The 27,011-nt window shown below is 46.6% G+C and overlaps 1 long non-coding RNA gene across 6 annotated transcripts in view; it reads left to right on the plus strand.

Annotated features, from left to right (window-relative positions):
• The window catches only part of LOC142071096 (uncharacterized), a 35,768-nt gene extending 12,093 nt beyond the window's left edge, over positions 1 to 23,675 (plus strand). Inside the window, exons 1-5 of one of the 6 annotated variants that reach the window (XR_012667072.1) lie at positions 15,529 to 15,743; positions 15,962 to 16,033; positions 16,389 to 16,502; positions 17,293 to 17,477; positions 18,185 to 18,248. This is a non-coding gene — a long non-coding RNA (uncharacterized LOC142071096). Of the gene's footprint in view, positions 1 to 15,528; positions 16,034 to 16,388; positions 16,503 to 17,292; positions 17,478 to 18,133; positions 18,161 to 18,184; positions 18,249 to 22,223 lie in introns of those variants that run through there. The other 5 variants (XR_012667071.1, XR_012667068.1, XR_012667067.1 and 2 more) reach the window with 5 other exon arrangements.
• Positions 23,676 to 27,011: the final 3,336 nt, after the last annotated feature.

Here is a 27,011-nt window from a genome sequence, read left to right on the forward strand (position 1 = left end):
TCATCCTCCTGCGGAGGAGACAGAGGAAAGGCTCGATCGCCAGAGTGTACAACTGGCCCGAGAGGGGGCACCCCTGCCGCACTGCTCGCCTGAAGCTGACCTCGCCTCAGCTGGACCCTGAAGCTGAAGCTGGTTCAGTCAGGGTCCAGTTGAGCCTAACCAAACACTCCGCGGAGGCATACAGCACCCAGAGAAAACTCACAAACTGAGGTCCAAATCCAAACGCCTGCAGAGTGCTCAGGAGGTACCCATGGTCTACTCTATCGAACGCCTTCTCCTGATCAAGAGACAGGAGGGCGAACGATAGACCATCTCTCCGCCCGAGTTCCAAAAGGTCTTGGACTAGAAAGAGGTTGTCGAAAATGCTGCGACCCGGGACAGTATAGGTCTGGTCTGGGTGGATCACATCCGCCATCACGGACCCTAGCCGCAGCGAGATTGCTTTCGCTACGATTTTGTAATCCGTGCTAAGGAGTGAGACGGGACGCCAGTTTCGTAGATCGCGAAGGTCCCCCTTCTTCGGCAGCAAGGCGAGCACCGCTCGGCTGCATGACAGAGGGAGGACCCCGCTCTGCAAGGACTCAGCCCAGACGGTGACTAGGTCTGGGCCGAGGATGTCCCAGAACGCGTGGTAAAACTCCACGGTCAGCCCGTCCTTGCCCAGAGATTTATTGGTGGGCATGCGACGGAGGGCTTCCAAGAACTCGGCCAGGGTGAGAGACAGCTCTAGTCGGTCTCGGTCGCCCACGCTGACCGTGGGGAGTTCCTCCCAGAACACCCCGCAAGCTCCAGGATCGGTTGGATCCGGGGAGAAAAGGCTTGTGTAGAAGTCACGGGCCCTCCCACACATCTCCTCTGGATCCGTGCGGGGGCTGCCGTCTTCCACAAGAAGGCAGGTGACGTGTTTCTTGGCCCCCCTCGTCTTCTCCAGGGCATAGAAGAAGCGGGAGCCACGGTCCATCTCCCGAAGGAGGCGGATGCGGGACCGAACGAAGGCACCTCGGGTCCGGTGGTCCTCGAGGGCCTGGAGCTCCTCCCACTTCTCCCGGCACACTCCGCAGAGGGACGGGTCCTCGGGGTTGGCGGCCAGGCGCCTCTCCATCTCTAAGACCTCCCGTTCCAACTGCTCTATCGCCGCATTTCGCCGTTGGCTGGTGCCCCGAGTGTAGTCACGGCAGAAGAGCTTAGCGCGCACCTTCCTTAGATCCCACCATCGCAGCACCGAGGGAAAGGCACGCCACTGCTCTCGCCAGGCCAGCCAAAACTCCCGGAAGGACATCACGAAGCTCTCGTCCTCCAACAGGCTGTTATTAAAGTGCCAATAGGCCGGCCCCGGTCTCTCTGCACGGAGGGAGACCGTTACGGTGACTAAATGGTGATCGGAGAATGGGGCCGGCCGAATGGCGGAGGAGTGGGCCTGTGAAAGATGGAAACGGGATAAGTAAATATGGTCCAACCGAGAGTGGTGTGACCGATGGGCCTCCACCCGGACAAAGGTGAACGTGGAAGTGTCATCTGGGTGATGGTCACACCAGACGTCCACTAGGGAGTGATGTTCAACTATCCCTCGGAGAATATTCGCAGCGGCCGGGCTCGGCTCAGCCCCGGAGCGGTCCCGTTCCTTGAGGGTGGTGTTAAAGTCCCCTCCCAGGACCAGGCACTCGTGCGAATCCAGGGTGCCGAGAAAGTTGGACACCCGCTGATAAAATTGTAGCCGCCTGGAGCTCATTTGCGGGGCATAGATGTTAACAAGATTGACCACGAGCCCCTCCATATGGACTTGAAGGTGCAGCAGGTGGCCCGGCACGGCCTCAGTGACCCCAGCACCTTGGACCGTAGGTTGCGGGAGAACAGGGTCGCCACTCCAGCTTGCCAAGTAGCGAAGTGGCTAAAGTATACCCCGTCTCCCCACTCCAGCCGCCACCTGTCCTCGGCAGCTGGGTCCGTATGGGTCTCCTGCAGGAAAACTACAGAGTACCCCCCTTCCCGAAGGTAAGAGAGCACCTGGGACCTGCGGAGAGCCATCCTACAGCCCCTGGTATTCAGGGTCACAATAATAAGAGGTGTCATGCGGAGGGCTGGGGGGGTGGGGGTTTCTTGTTGGCGGGGGTGTTCAGGGCCCCTGGCGGGTTGCGCACCAACCCGTGACCCATCCCGTAGATCAGTAGATCGTGTCGGAAGCTGCGGGCTCGCTCGTAGGCCGCAGCACCGCGCTTTCCTTGCCCCCTGCCCTCCTTTATAAGGGCCCTTGTGGCCTGGAGGATTTGGTCAAAGTCCCCCCATAGCTGAAGAGCCAGCTGTACCCTATTGCGGGCGCCACGGGTGTGTTCTAGGAACTTCCATAGTGCATGCCGCAGCTCATGGGGGGGTGGGGTTACAATTTCCGAGGTGTTCCCTGGTGGGACTCTTAATACAGCCTCGTGGTCCGCTAAGGCGGGTAAACAGGGTGCGGACCACCGACGGGGCGTCTAACAGGCTGGGGTTATTAAATTCATTTCACGCCTTGGGGTGGAGGGGGATGGCAGGGAAAAAATTGCTACTCCTAATGGGTCGCGGCTAGAAAGAGCAAAGACTGCTCCCTGAGGGGAATCTGCGAAAGGCGGAAAGGAAATAACCCCAGGGGCAGCATTAGCATTGCAGGAGGAGGGGACTTGGGCAGGGACAGGGGTGGGGACAGGGGCAGGGGTAAGGCTCTGGGGTTCAGGAGGCAAGCAGCTAAAGGAAAGTGCCTCCTGAGCAGAGTCAAGGGTTAAGGGGTAAGGGAGGGGGCTCCCAATAATGCTAGGCACTGGCTCCATGGTGGTCTTAGCGGCCATGGCATCAGGTGGTGGACCACCTTCTGCAGGGCGCTCACCCGGGAAGGCAATTAGGGGGAGGGAGCATGGGGAAAGGGAGGCTGGGGTAAGATTGCCCAGCTCGAGGCCAGCCGGCAGCAGATCATCCCCTCCCTGAGTGACCGGGGTCAAATCTAGGGCCTCAATCTCCGCATACACGGGGGAGAGGCCAGCTCCTGCCACCCCGGGGGCCTCTCCTCTAGGGCTCGCCTCAACGGTCGCCTCGGGGTCCGCGGGGGGTTCGGGTGGTATCCAGGCAGAAGGGGCGTCCTCAGAAGTCTCGGAGGGGAGGGTATCTCGTGGAGGAGGGATTCTGCCCTCCAATGCCAGTCCGTCTTCCCCTCCCGACACCAGCGGATGGATCTCGCTCGTGGCCGTGGTGGGAGGCTCGATAGCAGTGCCCCCTTTCCTGGTCTTCCGGGGGGCTTCCGCATCGGATGGATGCAGCGAAGCTCGAGCCTTCCGCTTGCCTCACTTCCCCTGGACTCGGGTCCAGCCCTCCATAGCATCATCTGGGGGCTGGTTAACAGGGGTCGTGTCGGGGGGCGGAGGCGATGGTTCAGGGGTTCGGGGGGGGTAGCGGTGAGGCAGCATGAGGGGCGGGGGTTTCTCCTTGGGGAGGGCCCTTTCCTATACCTGGTAATATCCTTGCCACATCCTCCTCCATGGAACTCCCTTGCTCGCCCGGGCGTTGTAGGGAAGGTATTTCTTGGGCCCGGACGGGAGCAGCGATGGGTCGAGTAGGAGGAGGGTTGGTTTCAGGTGCCGGGCAGCCAGGGGCGTCGGCAGCAACGGGGCCGATGTCCTGCCGGGTCTCAGGGGTTTCGGATGCCCCTCCCCCCTGGGCTAAAGGGCAGTCTCTGCGGACATGCCCCGCTGAACGGCAGAGGTAGCACCGGGCCTCTACGGTAGAGTAAAAGACCCGATAGCGGGCTCCCTGGTAGGGGACTAGAAAAGACCCCTCGAGCGCCTCTTCGTCACACGCCCCTGCCGGCGGTAGAAGCTGCACTTGCCGGCGGAACGAAAGGACGTGACGGAGGGTGGGGTCCTTGCAGCCCAACGGGAGAGGGCTGATGACAGAAACAAGTTTCCCCAGGGTGGAAAGAGCGGGTAACAGGGCAGCATTGGGTAAGAAGGGAGGAACGGAGGTAAGGACGAGGCGAACGCCCAGGTCTTCTAACGGTTCTAGGGGGACAAACACCCCCCCCCCGTCAGGCCCCTCTCTACCGCCTCCTGGGCGGCATCCTCCGAGGCTAAGAAAAAAAACGACCTTCCCATACATCTTGGACGCCGCCACAATAGCCGTGGGTCCTACCACCTTCGCCAACGCCTGCACGTATGTCTCCACGTGGGGCGAGGTGGGCACCAGGAAGCAACGGACGCTGTGCTTCCTGGTCAAGGCGGGGAAAGGGCCCCGGCCGCTGGTGATGGTGGTGGAGGCAGGCGGGGGGGCGAGACGACGAGGCGGCAGGCAGGGGGGAGCCCACTGCCGCCCGGGCATATGTCCTGGGGGCTAGGGGAGGGGCAATCGCAGAGCTGGTGGTGGGAAACACAGGGAGGGGCGCCACGGTTGATGACGAGGCCACAGCGGTGGGGGCAGCCCCTGCCATGGAGGGCTTAGTGGTTTTAGCGGGGCCTTTCCTTTCCACCCGCCCTGGCCTTTCCGGCCAACCGGGGGGGGGTTTCCTAGAATCTGGGGGGGCGGTGGGTGCAGCAGCAGCAGCAGCAATCACCCTGGTGCCTCCTGCTGCCGGTGCCCAGCGGGGGGGGTGGTGGCAAGTATCTTAACAATAGTGGTGGGGGGAGGACCTTGGGGGTCGGGCAGGGGTGGTGGTGGGGGAGGGACAACTGATTTTTTTAAAGGGGCCTCGCCCCTCTCATTCCCCGCCATTGTGAGCAGGGAGAGACGGGGAGACACCGGAAGGAGGAGGAGGAAGGGAGAAGCGGAGTAGCCGCTCCTCCCTATGTGCTGCAGGCAGAGGGGTGGGGGAAAGCCGAAGGGGTTGGACTGGGAGGGGGGGGAGAAAACAAAATCGGGGTCCGGTAATAGGGGCAAACTGTGGGATAAGCAATCTGGTGCGGGGGGGTGCAGACCCACGCACGTTTGTCCAAAGAGTCTCATTTGGTCGGCTGTTATATCCGGCCTGAAAGGCAAAGTTCAAAGTGAACAGCTGGATCTGAAGGGAGATGGCAGGTTGCCAGCAGGGACGGACGGTGGGGGGGCCGTAACAGTTGTAGTAAGGGTGGGGGAGTTAGGGGCACCGATGGATCGGGGGTGGGGGTCTCCGTGCCACACCCCCTGTGCCGCCACAAACGCAAGTAAACCACAGTCAAACTCCCCCCACGAGAGTATAATTCAGAAAATTACTCAGTCTTACGGCCCCCTTCACAATGATTTATAGCTCTCCTGGATTATTTCTCCTGTCTTCTGAAATCTTCTTCTCCAGCTGTGTGGGCTGTGTTCCAAGGCTTCCGGCATGCTGAGAATGTTGTAAAGTCCAAGCTGCCAGCAAAACGGCTGGGTCTGGGGGTTTCCACTCCCCCCTCCGGACAGCAAAATTGGCAATCTTCCCCCCCCCTCCTCCGGGGGGCTCAGCTGAGACAAATAGCTGCGCCCGAAAGCAGGCGTCGGGGCGGCGGGTGCTGGCGGCAAGCTGAGGGCTGACCAGCACGTAGACGGAAAAAAAACAAAGAATCAAAACAAAGCAAAAAAAGCGTCTGGCTTTTGTCGGGGGGGGGACTAAGGCAGGTTCAAAAAGTAAGAAAAATCCAGGCCAGAGGGCTTTAGGAAAGAATAGAAAGCAGATAGCTGAGGAGCAAGCAAAGGACGTTCCGTTTCCCAACAGGAGAGGTTCCAGAACAAACAGGAACCTTCTGGAGCTAATTAAGACAGGGTGATTAGAAAACCTGAAGCCAATCAAGAAGCTGCTAGAATCAATTAAGGCAGGCTAATCAGGGCACCTGGGTTTAAAAAGGACCTCACTTCAGTTTGTGGCATTCGTATGAGTAGCTAGGAGCAAGAGGCCCTAGGAGCTGAGAGTGAGAACGCGGACTGTTGGAGGACTGAGGTGTACAAGCGTTAACAGACACCAGGAGGAAGGTCCTGTGGTGAGGACACAGAAGGTGTTGGGAGGAGGCCATGGGGAAGTAGCCCAGGGAGTTGTAGCTGTCACACAGCTGTTCCAGGAGGCACTCTAGACAGCTGCGTTCCACGGGACCCTGGGCTGGAACCCGGAGTAGAGGGCAGGCCTGGGTTCCCCCCAAATCCTCCCAACTCCTGGTCAGACACAGGAGGAGTCAACCTGGACTGTGGGTTCAGAAAAACGGTCACGTTGAGGGCTGCCGTGAAGCTCCAAGGTGAGCAAATCCGCCAATAAGTGCAAGACCCACAAAGGTAGAGCAGGAACTTTGTCACAACTGGTGTCGAAAGTGGGATCTGGTGTCCACAGCACAGCGGAAGAGGGAGAGTGTTTGGAAGGAAGGGGAAAAAAAAAGGGAAGTGGGTCTATTTTTATTGTTTTTCACCACAATGGAGGAGGTAGTGCGGGCACTGATACAAGCCACGGCTGCCCAGCAGGAGGCTACTCGTGTCCAGGCAGCCGCCTAACAGGAGGCAGTGCAGCTGCAGCAAGACACTAATCGCCTGCTGATGGACCAGCCTTAGAACTGTAAATGAAGAGTGGATCATTGTGTTCAACAGTGGGAAGTCTATGGATCCATGCTGTGCTAGAAATGTTTGCCTGTCTGTTTTCATCTATAAAAGTGTGCCCTGGGAACGATCCTACATCTCTGATCCATTTGGATGCTGTCGGGGGGACACCAGATACAAGCCAGAGGTCCCCAAACTCATATTTGGGCAACCTTAAGAGACTATAGGAAACCAGCAAATTACTGCACCTGTGCTATCATAATGAACTTACAACCTTTAATTCACCTATAATGGATTTGCTTGCTTTAACCTCTCAACAACACTCATTTCTTTTTCTTAGCTAATAAATCTTTTTAATTTAAGAAAGGAATTGGCTTCGGCATTGTCTTTGGTGAGATCTGAAGTATACCTTGACCTAGGAAAAGTGACTGGCCATTGGGGGCTGGAAGAACCTAGTATGTAGTGGTTTTGCTTTTAATAACCTCTCATCATAAAGTCCAGTCTGTCTGGGTGGCAAAGTAGGGGCTAGCGAGCCTAAGGGCAACTGTCTATGGCTCCAGGGAAAAACTAATGTAGTGATCCAGGAGTACCCATTTGTTACTGGTTTGGTGAAATCTAATTATAAAGTATACTTCCAGTTTGGGTGTGTCTGCCCAGTTTTCTCACAGTCCAAACTGTGATTGGCACTCACATCTGTGACCTATTTCAGGACACCGTGATACTCAACTTCCCCATTTGAGTTCTCTAAACCCCAATCTTCAGGAATGCTGGAGAGCCACAATTACAATTTACTTCAGTGAGAGCTTTAGGTGCTCAACATCTCTGAATAACACACTATGCAAGAGAAATCCTGAACACATTGAAGTCCACAGGTTGCCTTCGATTTTAATGGAGCTATGATTTTACCTTGCATGTCTCAAACTGGCCACTCTAAAACTGAGTAAGAATTTTCAAAAAATTAGGCCTAAATAACTTGGCAAAATTAATACAATTTCAGCCAGGAAGTTTATTGCTAACTGATTGCTTTGACTAGTTTCTATTTGCTATTCATAATGATGATGGTCAGCTAAGCTGCATGGCATTTTTTCACTCCCTGACTGGATGTTCTATTCTTTTAAAACAGGATGATAATAACAAACAATCTATTATATATTTTGGTAAGAATGTTCTGATTTATGTTGAAATTTGTCAAACTTTGGGGATTCTTGAAGGTCTTTGTGAATAGCTTGCACCCCTCTGAACAATTATGACCTTTACATAATACCCACCCACATGTGAAAGTGACCTGAATGTGCTGTTTTTCACAAAATAACTGTGTCACCTTTAAAAAAAAACCCCTATTTAACAGCCCTATAAGCAGTCCTGTGCATTAATGAAATTACCATCTTCCCTTCCCTAAACAAGGACTTTAGAAGTTTACTATGTGCCTTGAAATGCTGTACCTGCTTAGGTGATAAAGAGAGCATAGCTTTTTTTGTGATAGGGGAATATAATTCTTGAAAGCCTACATCTTTCATGCCAACATTTTTTTTTTAATTTAAAGTTGCATTTTGCACAAAGAACCATATTAAATCTTTGTTTTTCAAAGTGCCACTGCTTTAAAGTTTCTGCTTTCACTCAAAATATGCCAGATAAACACGTATGGTAATGTCTTAGGATATGTTGGAAAATACAGCAGTGAAAAGGATTCAAGCAAACAGGCCCACAGTCAGTAAACAGAAAAGGAATAACACTTTTTCATTCTCTCTGTAGATGAACAAGAAGCAATTAAGCTGAAGCTAATCTTAATTTATGAAAATATTGTTTACACACTGCTTCATAGGGGCCAAACAATGAAGAGTGATTGACAGAAACTTCAGTATGTGTGGGGAGACTTGTAAGGTTCCTGGGAATGAAACATATTTGTCTTTGTAGAATGAAATGTGAGTTGAAGAGCCAAAGCTTTACAGGGGCTGAAGAATTAAAATGAGTCATTTCCTCCAGCTCCCCAGCCATGTATCCCTGAATGGTTTGCTGATACTATTTGATTATTTTGAAAACAGTAGGAAGAAAACTTCTAGCAGTTTAGGATACCTTAATGCTAAGTGCAGCTCATGAAATGAAATAGAAAAGACAAGGTGCAGTAAAAAGACGGACAAAAGAGATGTCCAAGGCCTTGGCTATAAACAAACTTTCCCTGATTTAGTAAAACCCTATACGGGCGCTCTTCTTTTCTGTATTTGGCCACAACATGACTGTACTGGATCACAGTAGAAGGAAATATTTCGCTGTCAGGCTCCTTTCAAAAACAATAGCTAAATAATGAAAGGGCAGTTGTCTGAAGCTGCTAGGGCATTTTCAAATAGTTCCGGTAATGCTGCACTGAAAAGCTGAGTGCAGGTGAGATGTTTAAAAGTGCATGTTGAATTCCACTTCTCAAATGGATCATCAGTTTAACAGATAGTGAACACTTCCATATGCTATTATGGATTTTGTGCAGCAATCTACCATTGAAGCAATATTACATATTCATATGATTATTATTTGTATTACTGTAGTGCCTAGGAACCTCAGGCATAGACCAGGATCCCATTGTCCTAGGCGCTGTGCACACTAGAACAAAAAGATGATCTCTACCCCAAGAAATCACACAACAAAAAGTCAGGAAACAGAGTTAAGGTTGAGGCAAACCTTATCTCTGTTTGTGTGTCTTCAAAGATGGCCTTATATACTTTTGTCAATTATTACAGTGTACATTTTAAAACTACTTTATATATAGTGCATAGACTGTGTTGAGCGTGGTGTACTACTGCTTAATACAGAGCATGCATCAAACCTAATTATAATAATTAATAAACATTTGGTAGCAGGAACAAAGAAAGATATTTTAAAAAAGAAAAAAACCTGCTTCTCTCTTTTGTTATATTCAATGTTGTTGAAGTTATGTTGGTCTCAGGATATTAGAGAGACAAGATGTGTGCAACAATCTGGTCAACTGACCTTTTAGCTGAAATACCCAAGAGTTTATTTGCCTCTGAGGCAAAAATTACTATTGAAACCTTGTTAAAGGGCCATTCTGGTACCCTGTGTGTTGGCAGTCGATATAAAATTGGTGCCTGGAATGTTAGAAATAGCTAAAGCTGTCCTCCTCTTTGAGAAGCTGCAAAATCTGAATATTGATATCTGAGCCTTCTCTGAAAGTGAAAGGAATGCCAAGGAAAGTGTGGGCCCCTTAATGAATGAGGGAGGCAACCTAGTGACAGAGGATGTGGAAAAAGGATGATGACAGAGGATGTGGAAAAAGCTAATGCTTTTTTTGCCTCTGTCTTCACGAACAAGGTCAGCTCCCAGACTGCTGCGCTGGGCATCACAACATGGGGAATAGATGGCCAGCCCCCTGTGGAGAAAGAGGTGGTTAGGGACTATTTAGAAAAGCTGGACATGCACAAGTCCATGAGGCCAGACGAGTTGCATCCGAGAGTGCTAAAGGAACTGGCGGCTGTGATTGCAGACTCGTGGCAAACGAGGGAAGTCCCGGATGACTGGAAAAAGGCTAATGTAGTGCTCATCTTTAAAAAAGGGAAGAAGGAGTATCCTGGGAACTACAGGACAGTCAGCCTCACTTCAGTCCCCGGAAAAATCATGGAGCAGGTCCTCAAAGAATCAATTCTGAAGCACTTAGAGGAGAGGAAAGTGATCAGGAACAGTCAGCATGGATTCACCAAGGGAAGGTCATGCCTGACTAATCTAATCGCCTTCTATGATGAGATTAATGGTTCTGTGGATGAAGGGAAAGCAGTGGATGTATTGTATCTTGACTTTAGCAAAGCTTTTATATGGTCTCCCACAGTATTCTTGTCAGCAAGTTAAAGAAGTATGGGTTGGATGAATGCACTATAAGGTGGGTAGAAAGTTGGCTAGATTGTCGGGCTCAACGGGTAGTGATCAATGGCTCCATGTCTAGTTGGCGGCCGGTGTCAAGTGGAGTGCCCCAGGGGTCGGTCCTGGGGCCGGTTTTCTTCAATATCTTCATTAATGATCTGGAGGATGGTGTGGATTGCACTCTCAGCAAATTTGCGGATGATACTAAACTGGGAGGAGTGGTAGATATGCTGGAGGGCAGGGATAGGATACAGAGGGACCTAGACAAATTGGAGGATTGGGCCAAAAGAAATCTGATAGGTTCAATAAGGATAAGTGCAGGGTCCTGCACTTAGGACGGAAGAACCCAATGCACAGCTACAGACTAGGGACTGAATGGCTAGGCAGCAGTTCTGCGGAAAAGGACCTAGGGGTGACAGTGGACGAGAAGCTGGATATGAGTCAGCAGTGTGCCCTTGTTGCCAAGAAGGCCAATGGCATTTTGGGATGTATAAGTAGGGGCATAGCGAGCAGATCGAGGGACGTGATCGTTCCCCTCTATTCGACAGGTGAGGCCTCATCTGGAGTACTCTGTCCAGTTTTGGGCCCCACACTACAAGAAGGATGTGGATAAATTGGAAAGAGTCCAGCGAAGGGCAACAAAAATGATTAGGGGTCTGGAACACATGACTTATGAGGAGAGGCTGAGGGAACTGGGATTGTTTAGTCTGCAGAAGAGAAGAATGAGGGGGGATTTGATAGCTGCTTTCAACTACCTGAGAGGTGGTTCCAGAGAGATGGTTCTAGACTATTCTCAGTGGTGGAACAGGACAGGACAAGGAGTAATGGTCTCAAGTTGCTGTGGGGGAGGTTTAGGTTGGAAATTAGGAAAAACTTTTTCACTAGGAGGGTGGTGAAACACTGGAATGCGTTGCCTAGGGAGGTGGTGGAATCTCCTTCCTTAGAAGTTTTTAAGGTCAGGCTTGACAAAGCCCTGGCTGGGATGATTTAATTAGGGATGGGTCCTGCTTTTGAGCAGGGAGTTGGACTAGATGACCTCCTGAGGTCCCTTCCAACCCTGATATTCTATGATACTATGATTCTATGAAATGTTCTGGCCAGGAAGTGGTGAAAAGAAAGTTGAAGGCCAGATGTTTTTGTTCTCAAATTGCTACTCCAGGGGTTGCTCCAGCAAGGGGTGGCTGTTGTACTTTCACTCAATGCCCAATGGGCATTGCAGCATTGGCAGTTAATGAGTGACTGATCAGCGTCCAATTCTGTTTCTTCTAGGCTGATGCAATTGAACTTTTCCACTGGTAAGATGGACAATAACCTGTTTGCTCTCAGTGTGATGACGTATACACACCACACTTTTCCAGGCCATTTTGTCCAACATGCTGTGTCAGATTGCTGCTTTGGATGTAAATCTTAATTTCCTACTTGAACCATCCTGACAGCATCCTATTACAGGCTTCTCATACCACACTGGAAGCTATTAACAACATATGCTCTCCCAGAAGGCTCTGGTGTATAGAAATAGCCATGAGAGGATGAGACCCTTTCCTAATTAGCAACTGTTGCTAGATGGATATGTCTACAAGTGCCACAATGCAGGGTGCTATTGGGAGAGAGAGATGGATGTTTGGTTAGAATGTGCTTCCTCCTACTAGATGGTTACTTCTGAAAATTTGAGTTAATCAGTAGTGGCTGTTACATTATCAGACAAACCTCATCCTCATCCCTAACTGAACCCTTGTTTTAGCCAGGTTTTGTAAATTGATCTTGCCTATAAAATATTGGATTGGATACCACACAATCATTTTACAAGGATCAACATGGGGGTGCTGGGTGTTCCCCCCGAGGTACAGAGTGTCACAAATATTTCCCCAGAAAAGGTGTAAGGGAGAAAAGTCAAATAGCTCAATTAATCTTTTAAAATGGAAACCGTAGGCCTGAGACTCTACTCTGTTACTTTGGTTTTATGCCAGTGAGAGTTGCCCCAGTGTAAAATAAATACATAAATAAATAAATATGTTCTTACCAAATGTAGAATAAGTCTTTTATGGCTTTATCACTTTCCCTGAGTTTGGAAAAGAGATCTGTTTTCACCAGCGAAAACTGTTGTCCCATGACAAACATGCAAAACATACAATTCTGGAGCTGGAGGGGTAGGCCTATAGTTCAGTGTGGTCTATCAACCCCTGGCAAAAATTATAGCAGACTTGTTTCTGCACTAACTTACATCAGTGACTGATTTGGCTCCAGGATCAGAGGAAGCAAAAAGATTACTTAGAGCCATGTTCATCTCCCCCAATTAACTAAGAACTGTGCCCTTTCAATCTGCAGGAAATAACATTTGTACCTCAACGCTGCTAGTATTTTTTAAATTTAGTATTCTAAAAGGGTAGTATAGCTAGAATGGATATATTGTGAAGCTGTAGAGAATTAAGTAATACCATACCTTTGTGCTTCTATTAAGTACCTCTGAACTGTAGGGCTTGCTGTATATGCAACATTCATCCAATTACCTAATTAATATGAATAGCGCTAGTAGTCTAATAAATGCATCCATGTAATTACTAGGCACTAATGTGGCTAGTCTCTTTTCACTCATGACCCTTGTAGTTTGACTTTTTAATTTAACTGGAAAAAGATGAAATTCTCTCAAGAGATAATCTGTATTCTGCCATTGCTAAATCCCGTATCTCTCAGTCAATTTTAAGAGGTGAGTGACTGGGCGATGTGGGTTGTGATGCAATTGTAAGTGGGGGAATAGTCCCGCTATTGTAGGGAACTTTCCTGGCTTCTGCACTACCCCGGTGAAGTGGGCTAGCGAAAGGATCTGAGTCCTCGCTCCCGCTTCCTTTACCCAGTGGCCTCCCTGCCCTTGAGGACTCCCCTTCCACTCTCCTGTCTGGCAGAGTCCTCGTAACCCCAACAAGGCTGGGCCCAGAATTCCTGGGGGGCTTGACCCCCAAACCTGCTGTGGTCACCTAGGACGGGGGCTAGGGTGTCCCCACTCCGGGGTACTCTCTCTGCACTGGGCATTTCTCTGACCCACTGACCATTACATACAAGTTAAAGCAAATGCAAGTTATTTAATCAACAATTAATTTTAAAAAGAATAAGGAAAATGGGAAAGGTTAAAGGAAACACATCAACCCGCTCTGTGGCGGGGAACATCACAAACGGCGTCTCTGGAATGTCAGGGCAGTTCACAGTCTGTTCCTTGTAAGTCCCAGGCCTTCTTCTCAGGCCCTGGCTGTGCTGCAGGGATGCTGTGGGTTGGACACTTGCTCTGGTGGTGGCCACACGCTCTCAGGCTCTAAGTGGTAGGACCCTTCTTCCCAGTGTCGCCCCCGCCCTGTCGGGGTTACGATCCAAGCCTGGCCTGCAGAGCCTCTTGGCTGAGGCGTCTCTCTGTGCTGGGCCTGCTGCCCAGGGTCCCTCTCGCTCTCCCCAGCTGCTCACCGCACCCAGCTCCAGAGTGCTCCAGCCCCAGCTCCACCACTCGGTCTCTGCACTGCTGCTGCTGCTCTGCCTCCAGCTCCCTGGGCTGCTTCTTTGGCCCCTCTGGCTCTGGTTGCTGCAGCTCTGCTCCCAGGGCAAGTCTGCTCTCTCTGGGCTGTGCCTCTGGCTTTGGGGCAGCAGCTCTGCTCCCAGCACAGGGTCTGCTCTCTCTGGGCTGCTTTTCTGGTCCCTCTGGATCTGGCACAGCTCTGCTCCCCAGCTCAGCTTGCGCCCCTGCTTTCTCCTTAGCTCGGCCCCACTCTGTCTGTCTGACCCAGGCATATCCAGCTCACATGGAGGACGGGACGTCCCTGCCCTCCTGACTCCCTGATTAGCCTGCTCACCCTGTCATTCACGCTGACCTGGAGCATTGGCCTCTCCCCATTGTTCCTGGGAGCTGTCAGTCTCAGGGTCCTGATTCCCCATTGACCCTTCCTCCTTTTTAATACTGGGAGCTAGCAACTAAAACACCCCCACTGACTGTTAGTAAGGGGGCAACTGTCCCCTTACACAATTCATGTTTTTTTAAATGATAGAATATACATGCTCCTATATCCATTTTTATTACCCGTAATCTTCTTTTGCTACTTGCTTATCAAGTAAATAAAATGATTATTTTTGGCATAAAAAGGAATTAACAAAACTATTGAAATATTGTCCAACTTCCCTGAGTGAAATCACCTAAATGTTTGCAGACAATTTTAATTCCATCTCAGACCAACCATGGAATAGAAAAACAAACAGTTCAGTATATAAGAATTAATATGCCCTTAATTATGTAAAATATAGTGCAGTAGATAAAATGGTATAGGTATGGCGAAAGTACTATTTGTAGATGATGTTACAATGCATGTGCAGGATGAGAACTGATAATTTTCCAAATCTTTCTGAACATTTGGACCCACTCATCTCCCTTTCTTCACACTAATTTGAAACAACTACAATCAGCATCTGGGAGAACACCGTGACACAATCCATTTATATGTCTTGCACAGCAATATTTATTTCTCATAAAAAGTCAGGTCAGGCTGTAAATCAACAAGCCCGAAGAGTACATTATCACACTGTGCAGATTATGTTTCAAGACGGTGTGAACTAGTAGTAGGTAACTTTGATATGTTTGGCTACAATTTTGTGATTAGGAAGAAAATGACTACTATTAATTGTTTGATTCCTAGATCCTACAGTGATTGGGACTCTGCAGAAATGTATAGGGGGCAGTAGTAGTGACAATGATTAAAAGTAAAAAGAATAAAACATTTAACTGATAACTTCAAATGAGTTGGAAAAGGTTTAATTTCTCTTGGAAATTTTCATGAGATATATTTACCTGTTTTTAGCTAGTGCTAGTCTCTTGAGGGCCATAACACTTTGTTTTGATTCCAGGTGTTGGGTTTAGTGTATGGGTGCTGGGTGGCCTGTGATATACAGGAGGTCAGCCTAGATGATCTGGTGCTCCTTTCTGACTTTAAACTCTCACTCTATTAAGCACTGATGGTATGCCTCAGGTGACACAAGATACCAAGAAAGTGTGGCACCTGCCTTGTAAACCTTATGTAGGCACCTTTTACTAGAGGGGCCTTTGAACTTTATTGGGAGTGTTCCGGGGAAAAGCCTGTGTGCCGCAATCTAGCCTTAGAGACTGCAACTCCCACGAGGCCTTGAGGAAAGAGGCAGAGACTTCCTGCTCCAGGGCGAGCAGGCAGTGAACTCCATTTTGGGAAGAGGAATGAGAGTGCTGCTGTGGAGCTCTGTCCATACCAGGAGCTGCTGCTGCTGCTGCTGCTGAGAGCCTGCAGGGGCTTTGATCCAGCAGGAAGCCTCAGCGGCTGTTGGTGGCTTCACTGGAGCCAGGGCAGAGACTGTTGCTGTGCTTAGAGCTGACTGGGGTGGGCCTGCAGTGAAGGACTGTGAGTAACCCCCACTGTTGTTTGGGAAAGTACTTGCTCGGGAAGGGACACCACAGAGAGACTGAGTCTGAGTCGAGCAGAGTGATCTTCCCATCAAACCAGGACCCAGAGTTGCTGACGTCTGGTGGGGCCAGCTCCAATCGTCCGAGGGGTTGTGCAGATTGTTGCCTTGGTGGGCCCGATACACAGAAACAACAGAGTTCTATCTCCACCTGCAGATCTTCCAGAGCGCCCACGCAAGCCGGTGTCTCGGACTCTGAAATCCAGAGGAGTGTACACTGCGGGGTGGGGTGAGTGGTGGCAGTGTCAATGCCAGTTAGATAAGTTTAATTTATCACTGTATCCTATACTTGTTAATTGATTTTATTCAACCCCCCCCCCCGTGGATTTAAATTAATCGTGAAATATTTTAGTCTGTTATACCCTGTTCTTTAAGTTGTTAAGTAAAGGTGTGTTAGCTCTAATTTAAGTATATTGGATGTATATTATTTATAATTGGTATTTTTGAGTTACACCCATGCCACAGATGATATTATTATTATTTGTTATGAGAATAGCTTTATTCCTGGAGATTCCCAAGGTACACCATTGAGTGTGTACAGAGCCCAGCCACGTGGAGGCACTGCCAATTTCAAATTCCTTTAGGGGCAAAGGACTGCAGCAGAGGTGTGGATAGAGGATTCCCACCTATCCAACATCACCACTGGGATACTCAGGATCTCCTTTAATGTCAACAACATCAGGCGCCCAGGCACACAGGTGAGTGTTGCCTGCTCCCGAGTAACCCAGGGAGGAAAGGGGTGGCGGGGAGTTACACTTATAATCCAAGAAGAGCTCTCCCCCTCCAACACACACACACAAAAACAAATATCACTGGGAAACTTAGAGTTTTTGGCTATACTAGACTCTGATCTTTCTCCCATTAAAATCAAAATAAAAACTCCAGTTGATTTCTGTGGGTCAGGACAAAGCCTCTAGAATGAGATTTATTTTTCCATTAATGGCTGCATGGGAGCACTTTTAATGCTATGCAATATCACTGGTGGGTTATGTGGAAGACCTGAGTTTTGAGGGAATTGTGTGAGGAAAAGGTGCCGGGATGGATAAAGAGGGAATTCTGGGGCATGGCTAGTATAGAAGTGGGCATTGTGGAAAACTGTGAAACTTCTTATATATATATATTTTATGAAAGAATGAATCAATTTTCCAACTCATATACCATTGTTACCCATTGGGGCAAAGGGATTAAATTCTTTCTTTTCTAATGGGCAGGTGTGACAGATGTGGGCTCTTGAAAGCGTGGAAAACTTCAAAGACTATTATACTGAGATGTGCCAGACTCTGTGGTCCCACAGAATATTCATAGACCTTTGTACAAATAATAGTTATATGTATCTTTGTGTTCCTGGCTCACTGGGTGGGTTTCCTATGGAATCTGGAACAATGGGGGTGATTAATACAAAGTCCCAATGCCAGTTATTCAGCTATCCAGCCTTTGAAACTTTACCCCCTTGAGGAAAGGGGAATTGAGTGGTTTCATCTGTTTCAGGAGATCTGGGCAACAAAGGTTCCAAACTGTAGACAGTGTCAGCTCGAAGTGACTCCAGGTTGACCCACAAACTCACGTGTCACAAACTGATGTGACACCTTAGCCAAGAGAGCAAAATGCTGCTGGAAAGAGATGAAGGACTGGAAACAAACCCAGGTCTCCATGTGGAAGATGGGTGATACATGGTAAGCTTAGTATGTTTGTAGACTGTTTATTGTTGATATGCTTTCTCTGTAATGCTTTTGTTCTAAAATAACTGTACCGTGCTTTGTGAGAGCTGGCTGCTCTCTGGTAAGTGCTGACATAGCCTCTGGGAGATAATAGAATAGCAGATGCTGGGCTAAAGCTAGACACGCTTGTTGGGAACACTGGGGCATGGCCACTAGGTAACTCGAGGGGATGGAAGACCACGAGTGTCGATGAAGCCCCCTCGCACTAGGCCGCAGTGTCCTTGGCCCCCCTCCTCCTGCCTGGAGGCACTCACAGCAGCTCTGCGTGCTAGGCCCAAGTGTCCTTGGCCCCCCCGCCTGGAGGCACACACAGCAGTTATGCTGAGAATCTGCAACAGTATGTTGCAGAGTCAGACTGCCTGAAACTAAGCAAGGCCAAACAGGGGAGATATGGAAGAACAATGCTGAATAAAGCAGCTTTATGTATAGTTTAACAAATGATACAGAGAATCAGGGAACTAGCTGGGAACTGGATTGGCTGGCTATATGGATACTTGGAGCAGCTTGCTATTGGATAAGTATGCTGGGAAAAAGGATGTATAAAAGCCTGTGTAACTTCCTGCTCTGTTGTGCAGGATTTGAGATTTTATTCTCCCTGTACCTTTTTGCAGCTGCAAATAAACTTTTCTGCTTCTCCACCCCGTTGTGATTATTGGGTGTAGCACACCGGGTAACGAACCAACTCAAGCTGTTGTTCAGCCTCTCGGCACTGGGTGCCGGCAACACGCTGAAATATTCACAGTGAATTGAAAGAGCATTGTGACCCTAAACTGTGTTCTGGAGGGAAAGTAAAACCGGTGCTGGCCCACAGAGAGGTCACGTCTTTAGGGCTGAGACCTAAAAGGGTGTTCTTGACGGGATCATGGAGAGCGTAGAATTACAGTTAACCCTGTACCTGATAGGCATGAAGAAAAGAGTTAGAAAAGGCTATTTTTAGGGAAAAGCTTCATAAAAACTTTCAAATAGACGAAAAGCAGGGAAGCTTTGCCAAAATGGGTTAATTAGTTCTGTATACCGTTTGTGTAATGGAAGAATAAACCAGTGAGTTGAACACAGTACAGTATCTTACTCAAGGGCTGTTCTTTTCCTATAGAAAGCCATCTAAGAATAACACAAATTTGAGTTAACAGTTCAAAACAGAACATGTGAATAAGCATCACTTGTCTTGATGCATTATCTTAAACCACTGGCTGAGGGTTGGATTATGTCATTCTAAGTGCAAGTTATACATCCGAATTCTGAGAGGCAGCTTAATCTTTACTTGTCACATGTTACATCTTTAAGGACCAAGTGAGCTCTTACAATTGAAACTCTTCACAAGTTATTTGTGGTGTCAGGTTTGATGTGTTCTGACAGATGGGATGTAGCCAAGCCTTTGACAGATTTTCAAAAACAAAACAGAAAAATGAAATTAAGCTCTTTTTCAGGGATACATAAGTGACACAGTCATGAATACAGTGGGCTCTGGAGGAGAATTGCCCTATCTGTACTCATATAAGTCATGATCAGCTCTTGCTGAGTGACAGTTATAGCTAGTTTTTTCAAAATGAATGATCCAAATGCTCATAGAAACATGTTAGTGTCCTTTAAGATGGAATAAAACAAGGAGGCCTGATGAACAAAAGCATATTAATTTTAATCATAGCCCCAAATTGTGAAGTTGAGTTCTGGATCAGAACAGAATAATTATTAGATCCGATTTTTCTAGTTCAGGGTGTCTAGCATTTATGTAACAGTCAAGAACATGATACCGATTATAAACAGACCAATTAATTCCAGATGAGTGCCCATACAAACTTCAAACTGTACCATATATCTATTGTCCATGCTGCATACGTTACAAAAAAATAAAACATATTTTACAGAATTTTAAAAAGACATAGTGCTGCTAGTTTTCATATCCCCCTGCTTGTATTGACAGGCTGCCTAAAAAGTATAATAAATATAAGCAATCTTTTTAATACAGCAGTTTAGTCAATCGTAGTCCAAAATGTAAAATCCTGTATCCTTCAACTGACCAGTGCTAGAAATAAGTCCAGAATGCTATTGGAGAGAGAGGATTTCTAGCTCTTAAGTGGTAGACGGAGCCAATTTATATCCCTGAAGGTTAGGATCCCAAATCTGCACCAGGATCTTCAAGTGTGCCCCACCGTGCCCTTGAAGAATTAATTGACTTCAATAGGACGCCACAATGATATAGATGTCAGTGCTAGCAGTTGCTCATACAGGACTAATGCCTAAAAGTGAAATTGATTTAGGATTGGATATTGCCTACCCTGCATAGTGCATTTTAGGGAAAATCATTTCATATTTGAGGGGAAGGAGTGTAACATTTTGGCAGATTTTTCTCTTTTTTAAAATAGAAGCTCTAGGAAAACTTCTTAGGGATTTGAAATGTTAGAAGTAGTTTTGGCAGTTATAGATCTGTGTTCAGACAGCAGGTGAGGCAGACTAAGGCACGGGATACTGTAGAACAGTATGATAACATGGATTTCAGCACCATACGTGCTTTAAAGTAGATTGGGAACTTTTAGTCACCCTGTCTCATAATACAAGAACACAGAGACATTCACTGAAATTGAATGGTGGCAAATTAAAAAATGCATAGAAGTATTTTTTTCATATAGCTGCACAATCAGCCTGTGGAACTCATTGCCACAGATATAACTGAGACCAAGCATGTAACATCATTCAAAAAAGGTTTTTTATGTTTACACAAATAACTTATCTAGAGTTAACACAGTAAATATTAACCAAAAAACCCAACAAGCATTTTCAGCGCATAAGCCTACTTCTAAGTATTAGGGGCTAGGAGGAACCTCTCCCTGTGGGCAAGTTATCCGACAGCTGCCTGCAACTTCTTCTTCTGAAGTATCCAGTAGCTTTTGGAGCTAGAATCCTGCTGGTTTGATCCATTATAACCATTCCCGTGCGTCAGTAGGTATTTCATTGTAACTTTCCAGGAATAAATGCACATTCTTTCTTTTCCTTATTTTTTATGACCCATTTATCAATTTCTCCCACATAATGCCACTGCCCAGTCAGTGGTGCCACTGTCCCTCTTACTACTCAGTCTGTCCAGCAAAAGGAGACTTACGTTACAGTGTTACCAAAAATAGAGTCCTATAAAGTTGAAGTCTTTGTTGATAACACTCCATTTGTCAACACTTTGGTCCTCAATATGTATGGGCAGATTCTCTCCATTTTTATCATTTTTTTTTTTTGGTCTAGTATGAACAAGCCTCTGGCAACTTTTGTCCTTTGAAATAGCTGTTCTTCTCACTTGGCAATGGCGTCTTTTTATTATTTGTATTGTATTTTACAGTCTTATTTTTGCTTTTTTACTGCATGTAACACTGACCTTCTGATGTCTTCCATGTCCCTTAAAGGTTGGTTTTGTCACCGGATATAGCAGCAGCTGTGCTGTGCTGAGAAGCTGTTGAAATATGCATATGTAACAATTCAGCCTTTTCTGAATACCAGAGTAGTAATCCTGAGAAAAATCAACCTGGTTAATAATAGTATTAGTACTTAGCTGATATTTTAGTGTTTATTAACGTATTCATTTGGTTAGGGTAGCACTCAAAAGCACTACAAGGATTATCCTGGGCTCTATACAAAAGTATTCAAGGCCTAGGAAGGGAATTCCCCCCACTCCCCAGTGTTTTCTGTGACTATCTCTCCCTCCCCCGCCTCCCGTCCTCTGAGGCATCAGGGATTTCCATAGCTGGAGATGGGACACTGGAGGGGTGGGCCAGGACTCTGAGGTGGCACAAACAATTTTCTCTCTTACATGTTTCACTGGCTGACTCTTGCTCACATTCTCAGGGTCTAGCTCAAGGATCAGCAATCTTTGGCACACGGTCCGTCAGGGAAATCTGCTGACAGGCTGGGACAGTTTGTTTACCTGCAGCGTCCGCAGGTTCGGCCAAACGGAGATCCCACTGGCCGCGGTATGCCGTTCCAGGCCAATGGGGGCTGCAGGAAGTGGCATGGGCCAAGGATTGTGCTGTATTTGGGGTTGGGAAGGAATTTTCCTGCAGGACAGATTGGCAGGGGGCTTGGGGAGTTTTTTGCCTTCCTCTGCAGCATGGGGCCTGGGTCACTTGCTGAGATTACCTGGCTAGATGTCACTTAATCAGTTCCCTACCATTGCTGGAGCCTTAATTACTGTTATACCTCAGTTCCTCCTGTTCTCTGCCTGTGGCACACAATACTTTAGTCTCCCAAGGTCTGTAATACTGTGGCTTGATTATAGCTGTTTGCTTGGTGTGGAGTGGCTGGGAGGTGTTAGTTGTCTGTCCTGTACAGAAGGTCAGACTAAAATGGTATGGTGGTCCCTTCTGACCTTAAATGCTGACACATGAACAGATACAACCCCTTCCCCAAAGATCTTACAATCTCATATTTTCCATATGTATAAGCTATGTTTATTTGCGAGCTTTGAAAAATGTTGGCTTTGAATTAATGAAGTTATGGCTAGTTGCGAATACCATTTGGATCGTGCAGAGTAGAAAAATAGCAAAGTATACATGTCTGTCTATGCTTCATGTACAGTGCAGATGTGTGTACCAGTGTTCTTTTATTAACATATTTTCCCATGATTCAGGGGAATAAGCTGGCCTTTGGGGACTGGATTTGCTTTTATTTATTTTTTTAATTTAATCTTTCCCCTTTTTGTTTTCTCTCTTCAATCTTTAGGAAATGGCAGGGAAATTTAAAGTCACAAGTTAATATGAATGCAATGAGAAGCTTGAAAAAAGTCAGGAAACTCCAAAAGTTAAGTTTTCTGTTCGTATGCTAACATGATATGTTGCATTTGCTAATCCTTTGCTTGCTAACTGACATTTTTTATTTAATCTATACCATCATGAAGGGGGAGGGGTATGTTTGGTCTTTCCAGCATGAGGGAGTCCCCAGCAAGCATTCCCCCATGGGATCTCCTTTTTCCACTGCATCAAATGCAAACTACACGTCTTCACTTTTTCAGTATATCTCTTCCATTGGTATATTCTCAAATGCTGTCAAGCTTCCCATATACAGCTGTGATCTACCAGCAATGCCAGCCTTTATTGTCCTTTAGTCACATTTTCCCATAAGCACCTTTGCACTATCTCGATGCCGCTGGGTAGGCAAGCTTTGTCAAAAATCTGCAAGTCCACCACATTATCCTCCTTTACATCTCTGCATTAAAACTCCTGTCTGTTGTGATTCCTGCAAAATGCTCAACAATGGATAGGCAGTTGTGACTGCTGCTTCTAATAACACTCTATGCTCATCACAATTTTCTCACTGTTATTTTGTTAATTTGTTGTATCTACCAGTTCTCCTTCACCTCCCTGTATGCTCTTAGGGGCCAAAACTATCTTTTATTTTTGTGTGTGTACAGTTCTTACCGCATTCCCTCACTGGGAACTGTAGATGCTAATTGTGATGCTTTATGGAATTGGGGGTGGGGGGCACGTTAGGATATTATGAATACCAATATTGTAAAATTGCAATGAATTATGCCAGATATACCATGTAAGGTATCTGCAAAAATGTTATAATTTGCCAGGTATGATGATCTTATTTATGTGTTTGTATCACCTTTGTATTGTAGGTTATAGGCATGGTATGTCTGTAGTTCCAAACTTGTGCTGAGCATCTGGGTGACACTCCCAGACAGATTGGCATCAGCACTGCCTAGCCTGATTGATAGCCCATCAAGGGACATCATCTATACAATTGAGAGAAGGCAAGGGATACACCTTATGACTCAGCAAGGCATGCAGGGGCATACCTATGGACAGAACTCTAAAGCTACCAGGCCATGTGCTGGGCAGCTTGTGTTTGAAACAAAGGAAATCAAGCTGCATGGCAAAAGACTATAAAAGGCAGCTGCATTTTCTCCATTTTGTCTTCAGTCTGGCTTCTTGTCTTCACACGTGCTTCTTACCTCTGGAGTAACCTTTCTACAAACGAAGGCCTGAAAAAAGGACTGAATGACCCATCCAAGCTGTGAATGTATTCCAGAGGGATGTTCAAGCCAGCAAACTCACCAATACTGCTAGGAACCTGATGGACTTTAAAGTCTTTGTATGTTTTGCCATTTAAATCTCTCTTCTTGGTCTTTCTTTTTTATATAATAAACCTTTAGTTTTAGACACTAAAGGATTGGTTGGCAATGTGGTATTTTGGTAAGATCCAAACTATACTAACCTAGTAACATGGCTGACCCTTTGGGGTCAGAAGAACATTTTGTATATGTGAACAGAGTTGTTAAATAACTTCTCACTGTACTGGACCTAGGTGCTGATTGGGAGCCAGAGAACTGGAATGCAATAAAGGGGGCTGTGTGATTTCTTTTTTGCTTCTTGATAATCAGTGTGGGGAATTGAAAGCACAGTTTGTGACTGGTTGGGAGTTTAAACTAAGTGTGACCCACCAGTCTTCAGAATATCTGCTCTCCTATTTGAAGCCTGCCCTGACATTGGCATTTCCAGTTATGGCTGCCCTAGGCACACCGGGTCATACTAATGCAGCACAAATATTTAATAATAATAATTAATGAGAGGTTAGCTAGCCCAGCACAGGGGCTGTGTTGTGTGGAAAGCCCTGAGGTTGCCTTAAACTTTCTGGAAAGAATTAAGACAAAAGACTGATTAGAACACCTGCAGCCAATCAAGAAGCTGCTAGAATCAATTAAGGCTGGCTAATCAGGGCACCTGAGTTTAAAAAGGACCTCACTTCAGTTTGTGGCATTCGTATGAGGAGCTGGGAGCAAGAGGCACGAGGAGCTGAGAGTGAGAACGCGGACTGTTGGAGGACTGAGGAGTACAAGCATTATCAGATACCAGGAGGAAGGTCCTATGGTGGGGATAAAGAAGGCGATGGGAGGAGGCCATGGGGAAGTAGCCCAGGGAGTTGTAGCTGTCGCACAGCTGTTCCAGGAGGCACTCTAGACAGCTGCATTCCACAGGGCCCTGGGCTGGAACCCGGAGTAAAGGGCAGTCTGGTATAGACCTGGACCCAGGATCAAGGAGCCACTCATTTGGGCATTCCCTAAATATTGTTTGTATTTGGGTATTATACTTCATGGTTGTGAACAAAGTTAAGTATAAAGTTTTAAAAAGTCCTTTGAGATATCGGTAAATTTTCCTTGTTATCTAGCAGTACACTCGCACAACATACATTTGTGTCACTGACAGCAGAAATTGGCAATTATGCAAGCAGATAAGTTATTCCAGACGTAACTAATGAGACACTTCCACAAATCAGAAAGATCCATTAGAAAAGAAAATCTACAAAGCCTCGAATAGAATTGGATTATTCTCAAATTTGGCAAGAGTCTATTGCAGAAGTGGCCAGACTTGCTGACCCTGTGAGCCACATACGATAATGTCTGTAACCTCGAGAGCTGGGCACTCCTGCTGAAGGGCAGAAGCCCTGAGCTCCTCCGCCAGTCTGGTATACAGAGAAAGGGGAGCATGGTGGGCTTGGTAAAAGAGCTGCATGTGGCTCGCAAGCCACAGTTTGTCCACCCCTAGTCTATTTCTGATAGTTTGGTGAAGGATGCAATAGAGAGAGAGGAATATCCTTAATCAACAGTTTGCAGTCATTACATGAAGTAAAACAATCCCACCGCTGATTCAGAAAATCCTGTAAGTGCTGTTCTGAGGCAACACAGATTAAAACAGGTATATCAATAATCAAATGGCTTATGACACAAGACTTCAGGTGCCTCTAGCAAATGGTATGTAACTAATAATTAATTACTTACAATTGCTTTTAAGGGAGAGAATTCTTGACAAGTATTAAAAAGGCAGAGGCAGATCTAGATATCAATTACTCCTATGTAATTGAGATAGAATCTGCCCAGATGGGAAAATGGCAGACATTATTCATGTAGAAAATGTATAGGTGTTTACTAATCTAGCAGATAATGACTGGTGGCTTTTAAGAGAAAGTAGCAGAAATAAATACTCTTCAGCGATTCTCAGATTGATCCTATAGAGATCCTATAGAGATCCTATAGATCCTATAGAGCTGGTTGATCCTATAGAGCAGAAACAAAACCAGTTACCTTTAAAATTACTATCTTAACTTCAGAAGAAAATTGTTACTAGGATTCAACACTTCTAAATATATTTACATGACAACTATATAAAAATATTCTACAGCAAAACACTAGTCCAAATTCCAGCTTTTACTACCAGAGATGCGTTTGGGGGAAGCGGGGGGAGCAGCAAAGATGTAGCACCTAAGTACTGACTCCAAGACATTCTACATACAACAGCTGAGGCACATAGGTTGCGTCAGTGGATCAGAGGCAAGCGTGCTCAGAAATGGCATGTGCATCTCTAGAATGTGCTGCATTCTTTTCCCCAGATCTACCTCTGATTATCAGATGGAGTGGGAAACAAGGCTTTGATCAGACCCAGAAGCCATCTAGGAAAGAGTGCTGCCAGGAATGTTCATTGCCCAAATAGCCAAGTGTTTCAGGAAACATTGGTCCTGTCTTTTCTGTATTCTGCCTCTAGGTACAATGGAGGGTGAGAGTGGGCTCTGGGTACCCTATTCTCCAGCCCACTGTACTTGTATGTGGCCTGTCACAATTTAACCCTAAAGCTTATCATTATATTTTGGGACATTTCTGATGATTAGGATAGGATTTGTGGGTTTTGCTTTTTAAACAAAAGAATACTGTACTAGTGTATATAGGCAAAAATAGCAATAATGATACATTTCTTGAATAGTTCTGGCTGATACGCAAAGGAAAGGCTGGCATGTTTTCAAATAGGAATTGTGCCGAGCAGGTTGAACTAACTCTTGTCAAATAATTTAATGAACCTGAGATAGTTGCTGTTGAAGATCCAGCCCAATATCCAGCATGAAACTGCAATGTCTTTCTTAATGTAAAGCTTGGATTTTTTAGATCTTCAGGCCCAAATAATGAGACAGCTCTTTAGCTCCTTATGTCCTTGACTCTAGAAAAAAACATCTGCAGCTTCACATGCAGTGAGGTGCATATGTGCCAGAGGATGGCTTATTTCTAAGTCAGATAAACAAAACACAGTCCTCTCTGTTCTAGAGGCAATGTACATTACTGGCAGACCATTCTGTAAGTCAAAGTAGGAGGTTAACCCTGGGCTACCCAACCAAAAATGCAGGGGAAATTGAACTCTGTTCTTTCCCCAAAATGACAGTATATCATTTGATCAGTTTAATGGATCGAAGAATCCTTAAACTGGTTAAGAGTTTTGGAAGATTCCTTACCCCTCTCCCATTGATTCTAATCAGCTTTGGGTCAGGCCCTAAAAGAAGATGGTAAAAGAAGGTGGGACATATTTTAAAGTATTTAAACTAAATGTGAAGTCCTGAATGTTATTTTAGATACATTATATCTATATGTTCTACCTCTTTCCCCCAAGGTAACCTATTTCCCCTTGTTTTTTCCTACCTCCCTCCCCTTCCTCAGACGTTCTTGTGTAAACCCTGGATTTGTGC

This window comes from Caretta caretta, chromosome 2 (genome assembly GCF_965140235.1).
Source record: "Caretta caretta isolate rCarCar2 chromosome 2, rCarCar1.hap1, whole genome shotgun sequence".
NCBI classification, from domain to species: Eukaryota; Metazoa; Chordata; order Testudines; family Cheloniidae; genus Caretta; species Caretta caretta.